This window comes from Diabrotica undecimpunctata, chromosome 2 (assembly GCF_040954645.1).
Source record: "Diabrotica undecimpunctata isolate CICGRU chromosome 2, icDiaUnde3, whole genome shotgun sequence".
NCBI classification, from domain to species: domain Eukaryota; kingdom Metazoa; phylum Arthropoda; class Insecta; order Coleoptera; family Chrysomelidae; genus Diabrotica; species Diabrotica undecimpunctata.
Window position 1 is genome coordinate 55,392,413 of NC_092804.1, and position 13,594 is coordinate 55,406,006.

General features: G+C 32.2%; 1 protein-coding gene across 2 annotated transcripts in view; it reads right to left on the minus strand.

Moving 5' to 3' along the window:
* LOC140434561 (uncharacterized) overlaps nucleotides 1-13,594 on the minus strand; it is a 643,472-nt gene that overhangs the window by 346,729 nt on the left and 283,149 nt on the right. The gene's annotated exons all lie outside the window — the stretch shown is intronic.

Below are 13,594 nucleotides of genomic sequence, written 5' to 3' on the forward strand. Positions count from 1 at the left end.
GTTCATTTCAAGGACACGGATTTCTGTTATATTCGATTTTCTGCCATAAAAAGCGGAATAGCGAAGGATCGAACAAAATTTTTAAGAAAGAAAGCATATACACAGAAATTCATTTAAATTTAAAGAATACACTGCGCTCCAAAATTAACTCATAATTTAAAAAACCCTGGTAAATCAAATAATTTTAATGTTGCGATTTTTGTGCTAATATATTATTGTTACCCCCGGTATATTGTAAAATTTATCGAAAGAACGGTTTAAAACGCTGATGTTTTTACCATTTTTTGCAAAAAAATTAAAAACATGCTAATTGTGCTTCATTTTATTTCGAATTTAGTTGGGTTGGATTACGTTGTGCTGAAGGTTTAAAGGGGTTTTTCAAGTTTATTAAGTGTTTTTTCTTTAAAATGAACCACCGGCAGAAAGAAAATCGAAATTTGTCAGAAAGTGACTGTTTTAGAATCGTTACTCTTCGCGAAGAAGAACACACCCAAGTAGAACTCGCTGAACGTTTTACCGTCACCCAGTCAACCATTTCAAGAGTGTTAACACGTTTTTCTGTTACTGGAAGTAACTCGAGAAGACCCGGTTAAGGCCGTAGAAGGGTTACAACTCCTAATCAAGACCGGTTTTTGACACTTCGTACACTGAGACAAAAGTTTGTTACCAGTACTTCTCTACAAAATGAATTTTTGGATCGTTATAACTTTAGAATCAGCCAAAATACGATTAGAAGAAGACTTGCCGAAAACGACCTACACCCTGGACGGACACCAATTGGCCCATTATTGACCAAAGACCATAGAAGGCAAAGATTGCATTTTGCTCGTGACCATGTTGATTGGAATAATGACGATTGGGGAAGAATATTGTTTACCGATGAATCCAGGTACTGTCTTTTTTCTGATGACAGGATTAACCGAGTGTATAGAAGGCCTGGTGAACGCTACGCACAGTGTAATACAGTGTCCCAGTGTAGGGACTGTACAGTATGGCGGCGGCTCGGTAATGGTGTGGGGTGGAATTAATTTAGAGGCTCATACGGAATTAGTTTGAATAGATCGCGGTCGGCTTACATCGCAGAGGTATATAACAGACATTTTAGAAGAGCATGTCGTGCCATTTGCACCATTTATTGGGAATAATTTCATGCTTATGCAAGATAATGCCATGCCACACACGGCAAGAATTGTGCAGCAGTACCGTCAGGAGGTTGGAATTCCTGCCATTGATTGGCCTGCGAGAAGTCCTGACCTCAACCCAATAGAACATGTTTGGGATATCATAGGCAGACGACTACGACAACTACCTAATGCACCGAACACATTAGATGAACTATTTTTGCGGTTGGTTGAAATTTGGGATCATATTGATCAAGAAGAAATCAGAACGATAATTCTCAGTATGAGAGATCGTTGTCAAGCAGTAATAAATGCCAGAAGAGGCAATACTCGATACTAGTACACAGTACTAGTATTTTCTTTAGCTTTAAAAATTTCAATTTCGTCATTAATTTATAATGTTAGTTTGTTTAGATCAGTTGTTTGTTTAGATGTTTAGATTTATGATGTTATATTGTTAATTTCAATACATTTTTTGTAAAAAACAAGAAAAGTTTTTTATTTAAGATGTTCTAAAACAACCATAAAGCAGAAAAGAACAAACAAAAATTTTTTCAATACAACTCAAAATAAAAATTTTAAAATTATGCGTTAATTTTGGAGCGCAGTGTATTAAACAGATTGCCAAAAAAATACTCACACCTTGTACACCTTAGCTTAGGGAGTATCTAACATACATAAAGCAAATAAACCACATATTTTTAGTACTACAATTTCTGCTCGTAGTAAAAAGTCAAAAATAACAAAGAATAATATAACGATTAATAGAACAAATAATAGAACGAATAACAGAACAAAATGACCATATTTATAAAATATCTTATGAATGCCAAAACATATATTATAGATCAGGTACCTAACGATTTTTCCATGACACTCATTGACACAGGTATCTATCAACTGCTTTTGATAAATTTCGTGAAAACAATATGTGAAGAGGGGCCGAGCTAAGTGATCTAAGTACCAAAACATAAATTTTGTTTTTTTTAATCAATATGATCTATGTTTCGATGCCAATATCCCCTTATGAGATCTAAGTGTCAACTTTAGTCTAGTGGTTGCAAACGAAGCCCAAAGATGAAACAGCCTGTAATTCCTGCTTCATGTACTTTGCTAAATGATCTCAGTGCCAGTATATAAGTTGACGTGTTGTCAATAGTATCGATTATTATTGTGTATGTAGTTGCGTTTTAACGTAAATTCAATGGATTCTAGTGCATCTGGCGATAAAAAGAATACGAAATAAATAAGGAAAAAACAGAGTGAAGCTAGATTGAGTGGAAAACCCTAGGTTAATCAAAAATGTAAGCAGCAAAAACCTGGAAAAGCCGTTCCAAAACATGAGGATGTATGAGATTTTTAACAGATATTTCGCTTGAAATTTTAGGCCGTATAGTATAACTTGTAAATAGCTACCAATGGTATTCGGTATTACACCTAAAACTCTTTTTATTGTTACTTTGGCTTTGTTGATATGATATTATTATGAAAATTTTTGTATTTTAGATCACATGCAAATGTAAATTTAGCTGTAGGGACGTGTTTGATATGAAGATTAAGCTTTTCGACTTGTATCAAAGACTTAACCTCAACAAGGCAGCTATCCCATGGGACTATTGCAAGTTTTACCAGTTCAACGTCGCCGCCATGGTAGTTATGATGATTCATTAGAAAGTAGACGACAGTGTACCGTAGCTTTTGCAGTTCCAGATGGGTAAGATAACGTGAAGAGAGTTTGTAAAAAAACGGTTTTGGAAATATTTGCTATAAGTCCACAAAAGATTACTACGCTTGTTACGCGTAAAAAGGAGGGACACACAACCTTCAAGGATAAACGAGGAGGTGTTAAAAAATTTAAGTATTTTACACTCTTCGTGATAGACAGATGGTAAAAGATCACATCAATAGCTTCCCTAGGGACGAGAGTGACTACGGTCGATCAAAAAGTTAAAAAGAATATCTCAGTCCGGACCTCAATGTTAATAAGCTACTAAACGCTTTTAAAATAAAACATCCTGACTGTACCACAATATACAAATTTTATATGAGAGTTTTTATGAAGGATTTTCCGAATCTTTCTTTTAGAAAACCTAGAGTTGACACCTGCAAGACTTGATTTCATTTTTTTAAGAAGCAAGGACAAAGACCTTAGTGTATACAGAAAAAGAGGTAAAGCTCTTAGTGTTTACGAAGATAGTACGAGCAGTATTCTTGCGGAAAGCGATACCTGTACCCTTACCATTGATCTACAAAAAGTATTTTCACTTCCTAAATTGACGCATAGTAGTATGTACTACAGCCGCCAATTGCCATGCCACAATTTTGGAATACACGTACAAGATACGTCAGATGGGATAATGTGTATCTCGCATGAAGGACAGTCGGGTCGTAGTCGAAACCAAATGGCATCATGTATTTTACAAGCCTTGAATACAGGACAGCTTTCAACTTATAAACGAAAAGTATGTATATGGAGAGACAACTGTGCAGGGCAATTGAAAAACCGAATGTTTATTTTCTTATACATTTTCTTAGTATAGCATAGCTTTTCATCTTCAGATAGAGATTTTGCTCTTATCGAGAAACATGCAAAACGTTCCAAGCTTCAAACAGTAAACGATGTAAAAGCCGTAATTGCTGATGCCAAGGCTTTCTGGCATTACAAAGTATTAGATATGGAAGAATGTACTTTTTTTAAGTGTGAATGTCCAAAAGGTAAAGTCAACGGAGCTCTTAGCCTTTCCTGGTGTTCAGCAAATAAACTAAAGTGAGAAAAAAGACCTTCACGAAATGCTAGAATTCATTAACTAGAAAAATAGAGCATTTTCACCTCTATTTTAGATTTTTAATCATATATTGTTTCTGTGGACTTGGATCATTTCCATTCTTTCTTTATTTTTTGTGAATTACTAAGTTTCTTCAGTGTATTAACACCAAACATTTGATAATGTTATTTCAGTACTTGTTAATAAAGTGGAATTTCGATAAACAATTATATATTTGTTTAATTTTTTTGAATGTTCAAGTTTTTTTTTTTGGTTTACTGGCAAATTTTAATTTTGGCACTTAGCTCGATCACTCTTTGTGTAAAAAGTAAAATATGCAAAAGATTAAAATTACTTATAAACAATATATAAACAATTAGTCCAGTCGACAGAGATTCGACCTCTAAATATCATACGAATAAGCCGAATTTTGCTGAAAATATCAGTTTAGGGACCCCAAAAAACATGCAAAAAAGTTTATATACCTACGCATTGGCTTCCCCTTAAAACGCCCCACTCCCCTTCGAAGGGGGAAAGGAAAAAATCGATTTACCAAGAATCTGTACACCGTAGAAAAAAATGTTTCAAATAAAAAATGTAGCTGAGATAATTTTGAACCAAAATATTTATCAGCACATTTTGTACAGGATGAACCGTTCTCCCAGAAACAACGCTTGAAGCTGACTGGAGATTTTGAATATCGTTACGCGTGCGAAATCAATTTTAAATAAAATTTGTATCGACTCAACGATAAAAATTCGATATCATTTGATCAGTGTCCTAATGACAAAAATCAAAATGCCTCTTAAAGGTGAAGAGCGCAGCTTCCGTACACAATGTTTGTGTTTTGCCGCAAATAAAGTAAGTTTTTATAAAGGTATTAAATTAATGAACGTTGAGCGATTTTTGCAATTTTTACCGATTTTCATGAGATCAATAAACTTGACCATACCTCTGAAGATGGCTTTCGGTAAGCCGAAAGCGTTTAGCTAGAAAATAAATGTTTACACACTTCAAAAATACTTTTCTTTACCATTCTTTGATTTGCCATAAGTGTGTACAAAAACGTATCAGTCTTTTCATTTTATTTAATAAAATTTATTACTGTCATTGACCGGTCGTAGTAGAATTTCCATTGTTCTTCTAAACTTCATCTTCTAAACCTATAATACGAAATTTCGATTTAGAGTTTGGCAGCAAATATAAAGCATTTGAAATATGCCTAAAAACACATAATTTAAACTTTTACATTACAAAAGATAGCTCGTCAAGGGAAATGTCTCCACGAAGATGGTATTATGAGGAATTTATAGCTGAAAATGTGTTTCTCAAAAAATGTATTTGTTAATTAAAAAAAAGTATTAAACATTTTAGACTATTTGTAATATGAAAGTTTAAATTCAGCGTTTTTTAGGCATAATTCAAATGGTTCATATTTGATTCCAAAACACAAAACCGAAATTTCATACTCTAGGTTTTAAAGATTGAGCACTAACAATGGAAATCTATAGTGACTGGTCAATGAAAGTGATACATTTTATTTATCTCGTGAGAATAATAAAGAATGACAAAAATCGCGCAACGTTTATTTATTTAGCACCTCAAAAAGCTGACTTGATTTACGGCAAAATGTAAAAATTTCGTACAAAAGCTGCAATTATCTCCTTTACCACGCATTATAATTTTTGTCAATAGGACATTCTAAGAAATAGAATTTTTACTGTGGATTTAATACAAATCTTATTTCACATTTATTTCGCCCGCGTAACTGACATTTTAAAGTCGCCGGTCGCTTCAAGCATTTTTTCTGATAGAACCTACAAAGAAATTGCTTATAAACATTTTTTTGTTCAGAATTATCTCAGCTTCATTTTTTATTTAAAACATTTTTTTCTACAGCGTTCAGATTCATGGTATATAAATTTTTTCCGTTTTCCCCTCTTATGAGACGGTTTAAGGGGAAAGCCTGGGGGTAGAAGTGGTAAACTTTTTTGAATATTTTTTGGGATCTCAAAATTGATATTTTTAGCAAAATTCAGCTAATTCGAATGATTTTTAGAGGTTCAGTGGCATTTTCGTATTTGACTTCTGGAGTAAATGTAAGAGCCCGGTCTCACTATGACGGACCGTCCGTTTTCTCGGCCCGTCTGAAGAGACGGATATGCCAGTGACAATACAATTTATATGACACTGTTCACATTAAGACGGTTCCGAGAAAAAGGACGAAACCGAGTTTTTAGGCGGGCGTTTTGCCACTGCGAAGAGCCCTCTAAACGCCCGGATCGGAAGTGATGTGAACGGGTCTGCTGATCAGACGACACCGATGTACTTCCCTTCTTAACCCGCGGTCCTCACGAATTACCTTACATACATCATTTCGGCTTCTAGGCTCGTGAAAAATTGAGTTAGATACGTCTGCATTGATATCGCTTATCGAAAATAAAACTGTCTTGTGGGACAAAACGTCAGAAGGATATAAAGATAAAAACTTAAGATTAGCATGGCGCGAAATATGAACAATATTAAATCCTGAGTTTGAACAACTTGAAGAAAAAGAAAGAAAAGAATTTGGTGAGTTTGTTCAAATTTTTTATTTACTATTTTTTATTTACTAAGTATACCCCTTCGAAGAGGATGAAAAAGCACATTCTTCTTGGCATGAATATAGGTACTTATTCTATTTTTAGAAATTTGTGAGCTATAAGTTAATCAATGTATAGAAATATTTTTGTTTGAAGTGACATAAATATTATTTTTTCTTTTACTCGATATAAAAAACTACCTGTATTTGGATTTCTGTCAAAACTTTTATTTTGCCAAGTTCTAGGGATGTACAAATTTTCGTTAGAACACCGTGTAAGTATATAAATAATATCTAGGTAAAAACATATTCATACATCTGCTTCCTGCCAAGGTATTGAACCAATATCAGACACGAAGTAATCGGCAAATTCTGTTCGAATCACATTCGCATTAGGATCACCTCTAATTTGAATATTGGGATGTGTTATTTCATCTTTTTCCGTAGAAATTGGGTTTTGGCTATGCTCTAAATTAATGCCGTCTTTATCTCTAACAAAGTTATGTAAAAGTGTACAAGCTTTTATGACGTCGATCGCCGTTTCTATTTGAAGATCTATCGGCCGATGCAGAATTCTCCATTTGTTGGCTAGAATACCAAAGGCACATTCAACATATCTTCTAGCGCTGCTTAATCGATAGTTAAAAATTTTTTTCTTATGATCTAAATGTGTACCTCCATAAGGTCTTAAAAAATTTGATGTCAAACCAAAGCCTTCGTCGCCAATAAGTACAAACGGTAATTCATCATATGTATTTTTATGTACAGGTCTAGGCTTTGGTATATTTAATGAACCATCATTGAACTTTTGTCAAAACGTACTATTCTTTAGTATCGTAGAATCACATTCCTTCCCATATGAACCCACACTATATAGTTGAATCGGTATTCTGAATCGACAAGTAATACAAAAGAGAAATACTCTTTGTAATTAAAGAACATAGAACCACTATTGCTTGGTTTTATAATTCTAATGTGTTTTCCGTCGACGGCTCCAAGGCAATGAGGAAAGTTAGCTTTTGTTTCAAATCCATTTGCAATGGCTTCCCATTCTCTCTCCGAATCAGGCAACTTTATAAAATCTGTGTGTAATCTGTTCCAAATAATGGCGCTCATTTCTTTTATTATTTTACTAATAGTGGAAACTCCTACCCTATACGAGTAGTGAACACCCAGATGCAAAATATCTAAAAAAAAATAATCTAAATAAGAATTACTTATTATTATGTATTAATTTGTTTGCAGGAAAAGTTGTCTCGGATAAATGAAGCAACATTCATGACACATGGCAAAAATCTATGAAAAAAAAAGAAAGATGAAAAAAGATCTGGATCTGCCGCTAAAAGGTCCCAAAATTATGTGCACGAAGAGCAACTGATGTTTTTAGAAAAGGTTTAGGAGCCGAGATCCACCAAAGAGTCAATTCAAACGTCAAGCACCGTACCGAGCACCGAAGAAAATGTAGAAAATTGTCCGAGTAGTAATAAAAATTTTTGTACACCGACTCGTAGGAGTACGAAAGACAAAGAGATCGATGACAAGATGGCTAAATATCTGGACTCTAGGATGAAACGGGAAAAAGAAAATTTTAATTTATTATTTTTCAAAGGAATGCTACCTGCCGTGGATTCGTTCACGATGGATGAAACTTTAGAGTTTCAAGCAGGAGTCTTAGCTCTGATACAGAAAATTAAAGGCCGAATGTCGTGGATACTATACACAAAATCCACTTAACCAGCAGCCGACAGCTTTCATACCATCACCGTCGCCCACCTCTCAAACATCTTATCAAGCCAACCAGCAGTCGACAAATTTCATACAATCTCCATCACCAACCACTCAATCATCTTATCATTCTCAACGGATTCCACCTTCACCAACAACATCCACTGAGCAATTACCAAACTCACAGGACTTGGATATAGATTTTGAAGGACTTAAGTTATTTATTAATGTACGTAGTTTCGACGGGGAAAGGCTCATAACTTTTTCAATAAAAAGTTAATTTCAAAAATTTAATTTGTGTTTCATTTAACCACTGCTTAGTAAAATTTATTTTGTTAATTTAAAACAATGTAAACAAAGAAAAAAAAATAAACAATTCGTCCAAACATTCGGGAGTAGTCGGGAGTAGAGGGAGTACTCTCAAAAAACTTTGTTTCATCATTTACTTGCGACAAAGGGTTTAAAAGCGAAGCGATTTTGCTATTTTAAAAACTGGATTTTTAAATGTTAATTTATAAAAGTTGCAATATGTCCGGTTCTAATCAACGAAAATAGATGTTTTTTTTTTGTAATTTAGGGTATCTCGTGGCATAGTATAGATAGATCATAAAAATGGATTTAGTTAATTTGTGAATTGTTTATTTAACCGAGTAATTTGTTTAAACAATTTAAAATAAATATTTATTGTGCAAAATTTTACTTTTCTCTTATTATAATCAGTAAAAAAGGTTATGAAATAATAAGCAACTTAAATATTTATGTATTATAACTTTATGTAAAAAAACCTGTGTACTGTATCAAGCATAACCTTTACTTTAAGAATGTCCATCAATATGTTAAAAACATTTAAAACAATACCATATCTTGTAAAATAAAATATTGGGTACACCAATCTCAATTATTTTTAGGTAGACTTTTTAAATGTTGAAAAAACAAAATGCGATTTTAAGTTTTTTACCGTTTTAAATATATTAATGTCTTCTTTTTATTCTCCTATTTTTACGGTGTGATTAAATTTATAGTAAATTAATATACCATCACTTCAATACTTTCATTTGACAGAACGTCTCTGGCGTGCAATTAGCCGTATACAGTTTTCAAACAACTTTAATTTACTGTACCGTAAAGCACCAGCAGACACACCAGAATGTACGGCTGATAGAAAAACCACAATTTTTAAAAGCACTCTGGACGTTTCATTTGCTTCTTGGTTACAGCTGTTACGAAACATTAATAAAAACTATTAAAATTAAATGAAAAGATAAAAGCATTTTAGTGCGTGAGCTGATTTATAAGACGACCAGAGACTAGGAATCCTGTATTATTAATGATAAATATTATAAAAGTTAACCAAAATGTTTCTTTCTATTTCTAAAGATACTGTTTGGGAAAGTCTTTAGTATTTTTATTTACATATTTTGCTTTTAATATTTTAGTTACTGTATTATAATATGATCTTATCTAATTATATATTTTAATTACTTACTTACTTTATAAGGTTACAGTACATTATTTTAAATTCTTATTTTTAAACTGGCTAACACATAGGTCATCTGTTTTTAAGTTCAAAGAAATACACCTCGATGTTAATTGCTTCAAAAGCACAGAAAAAGCTTTAAAATTTCAAATTTCTTAAACTATGTATTCAAATGATAGCATTTCAAAGGGGCGATGTACACGCAATACAATTGCCTTGATTTATGATGATGCATCTGTCCAACCATACCGACCTTTATATCGGCAACATCCTTAAGTTAAGAACATTAAGGTCCCACCAAATTGACATGTTGGGCAGAAGTTTTTTTCATTTGCCTGTTCACCTGAATTTTGTTGTTCAATTCAGAACAAAATATATTCTTGATTACCAATAATATTATCTGTTGAGAAACTAGTATTTATCGTTAAAAATTGTTATTCAGGTTTGCCAATAGCAGTTGGAAACAACTTGAAAAATTCGGTTCTGTTAATCCTTATGGAATAAATGAACCTTATTAGTAGTCAAATAGCGGAGAAAATGAACCTTACGTCAAAAACGGTGCGAGAGATGTTAAGAAACAGAAAATACGAGAAGAACATGCTGTTTTTTGGAAATACATAAAAAAAGAATTAATCACCATCATCCGAATTATTGGTAATTTTTTAATACTTATAACATCACTATACCTGCATAACGAAAGGGGTATCTGTAGTATGTGTCATTACTTACATGTATGTTTTTTACTTATAAAGCATTTCTTAGGCTTCCAAGCTAGATACGTCTTCTTTGGCAGTTTTTGATAAATTTTTTTACTTAATATTTATTTTTTTTATTATATTAATAATTTTATAGAACAGATATATATATATATATATATATATATATATATATATATATATATATATATATATATATCCTCTGATTTTGTTAATGAGCAGTTCCTATATATACCTAGTCCTGTCATAAATATTGACAGGGTCAATACAAGGTATTTAACTAAAAAAGTTTAAATTACTGGTTTAATTTTTAAAATTTTTACACACTTTATTACTGATATAATAAACTACAACCTACAAAAAAATTAATCAAAATGGAATTGTTATTTGCCTGAATACAACACTGAAGTATGTTAGGCCATTCATCGATCGCAATGTGGCTGACATTCTTAGGAAAATTGTTCACAGCTTCTACCAGCGTCTGCTTTAATTTAGCAGGCAATTTTCGACAATTTGCAGTCGTCTGGGTTTGCTGACGGACAATGTTCACTACTAATAAATTCGGGTACATGTTATTTAACCACTGTTGAGTAGTTTTGGCCTTACGTGCAGGTGGAGTCCTGGAACTAACACATCCACGGAGGATCTACAGCTATAGCTACCTGAGGAAAGCAATGCCAAACGTTTAAAACAAAAAAAAAGATTGACATTCCTTGCGGTGATTGTATTATTTATTGCTCTAAAAAATCAGAGTCTTCCAACATTATTGTCACAAAATGGTCGCATTGCTCCTGGATTGATCCTTTCCCACGTTAATATGCTCGTATTCTAACTTGGCTGCACCGTACTTTTGAAGACCAAATAGCCAGTACGCCAATACGTATTTACGGTTGCCTTCCATATTTTATATCTATTGTATTTTTTACTTGTTGCGAGATATGTTAATACTTTTTACCTAGTTATACTATTTACTCGCATTAACCTTTATTTTCTTTATATAGATATATATATATATATATATATATATATATATATATATATAAATATAATATATATATATATATACATATATCCTCTGATTTTGTTAATGAGCAGTTCCTATATATATACCTAGTCCTGTCATAAATATTGACAGGGTCAATACAAGGTATTTAACTAAAAAAATTAAACTACTGGTTTAATTTTTAAAATTTTTACACACTTTATTACTGATATAATAAACTACAACCTACAAAAAAATTAATCAAAATGGAATTTTCATTTGCCTGAATACAACACTAAAGTATGTTGGGCCATTCATCGATCGCAATGTAGGAAAATTGTTCACAGCTTCTACCGGCGTCTGCTTTAATTTAGCAGGCAATTTTCGACAATTTGTAGTCGTCTGGGTTTGCTGACGGACAATCTTCACTACTAATAAATTCGGGTACATGTTATTCAACCACTGTTAAGTAGTTTTGGCCTTACGTGCAGGTGGAGTCCTGGCATCCACGAAGGATCTACAACTATAGCTACCTAAGGAAAGCAAGGCCAAACGTCCAAAACAAAAAAAAACGTTTGACATTCCTTGCGGTGATTGTATTATTTATTGCTCTAAAAAATCAGAGTCTTCCAACATTATTGTCACAAAATGGTCGCATTGCTCCTGTATTGATCCTTTCTCACGTTAATATGCTCGTATTCTAACTTGGCTGTACCGTACTTTTGAAGACCAAATAGCCAGAAATACGTATTTACGGTTGCCTTCCATATTTTATATCTATTGTATTTTTTACTTTTTGCGAGATATGTTAATACTTTTTACCTAGTTATACTATTTACTCGCATTAACCTTTATTAATATATATATATATATATATATATATATATATATATATATATATATATATATATATATATATATATATATATATATATATATTTGTGTGATTTGTGTGTGTATTACTTAGAATAGTTTGTAAAAAAGAAGTGTAACAACGGAACACTGGAAAATATCACATATGGGGAAAATGTTGGTAATCTAATCGACAAAAAAATATCCATTGTAGTTGAAAACAATAAGATTAAAAAGGAATAAGAAAACAAAGCATTTATATTATAGTATTCAAACAATCACATTACATAATTACAAGTTACATGTTGGATTTGCACCTTTTGTAGCTGAGCTTCTTAACTAATAAGGAAAGCAAAGCAATTTACGCGAATTAAATAATCATAAAATACCTAAGAATTTATTTCTAACGGGATTTTTGATGTAGATATGTATATGCCTGTATGCTATGATGCGATATCATTGTTAGTGTCGATGTAAAAAAACTTGTTAATTTAAACAATATTAAATCGTTAAGATTAATTTCTTCTAGATTAAGATTTTACGCCTGGTCAGAATTATACGTTTAAGTGATTGACATAGAAACATTTTTGCGTTTTACTATTATAGTAGAGTGTTTCTAATCTTAAGAACGCATCTTTTACTATTTAATACTTTTAAAAAAATATTTTATGCAATCCACACAATATGCCGAATACACACCTTTTTTTCCAACCAAAACCAATTTTATTCGTCTGAATTTAAATTTATTTAATTATTATAAATCAAACAGATACCATTAAGCTTATTTGATACTCTGTGGTTTTGGCAATTAATCAACAATACCTAATACTTTTATCAACTACAATAATTATGAAATAAACAAAAAAAAAATAACGTCTGGCGTAAATTAATTGGACCAAATATTTAGTCAGCGTTACCACGGTGTGAAGTCAATTTACGTTTTAAAAAGACATGAATTCTCTTTGGCATAGTGCCTACTAATGTTGACAGTATAATTAACTTAAAAATTATTCCAAATTTATTGTACTTTACAGTAAATTTTAAGATGCTTTTTTCATCTCATACAAAAGATTATCGACGCGGGATAGATGGATACTGCCTAACGACCATTTTAAAACAGAAATATTCATTTTCTGCAACCACGATATTAAGGATTTTGCTGTATGGCAGACTGCGCTATCTTGTTAAAACGTAAATCTCTCATCTGGCAGTTTATTACCATTAATGAAAGGAAATAATTCTTCTTGTAAAAGAATTTGTAATTCGCAGCATTCATAGTACCATAAATAAAAAGGTGATGTCCAACTCCTTCAGAAAACATACCGCCTCGGAGCCCAAACCATCACAGATACAGAGAACTTAACTTTTCTTATGA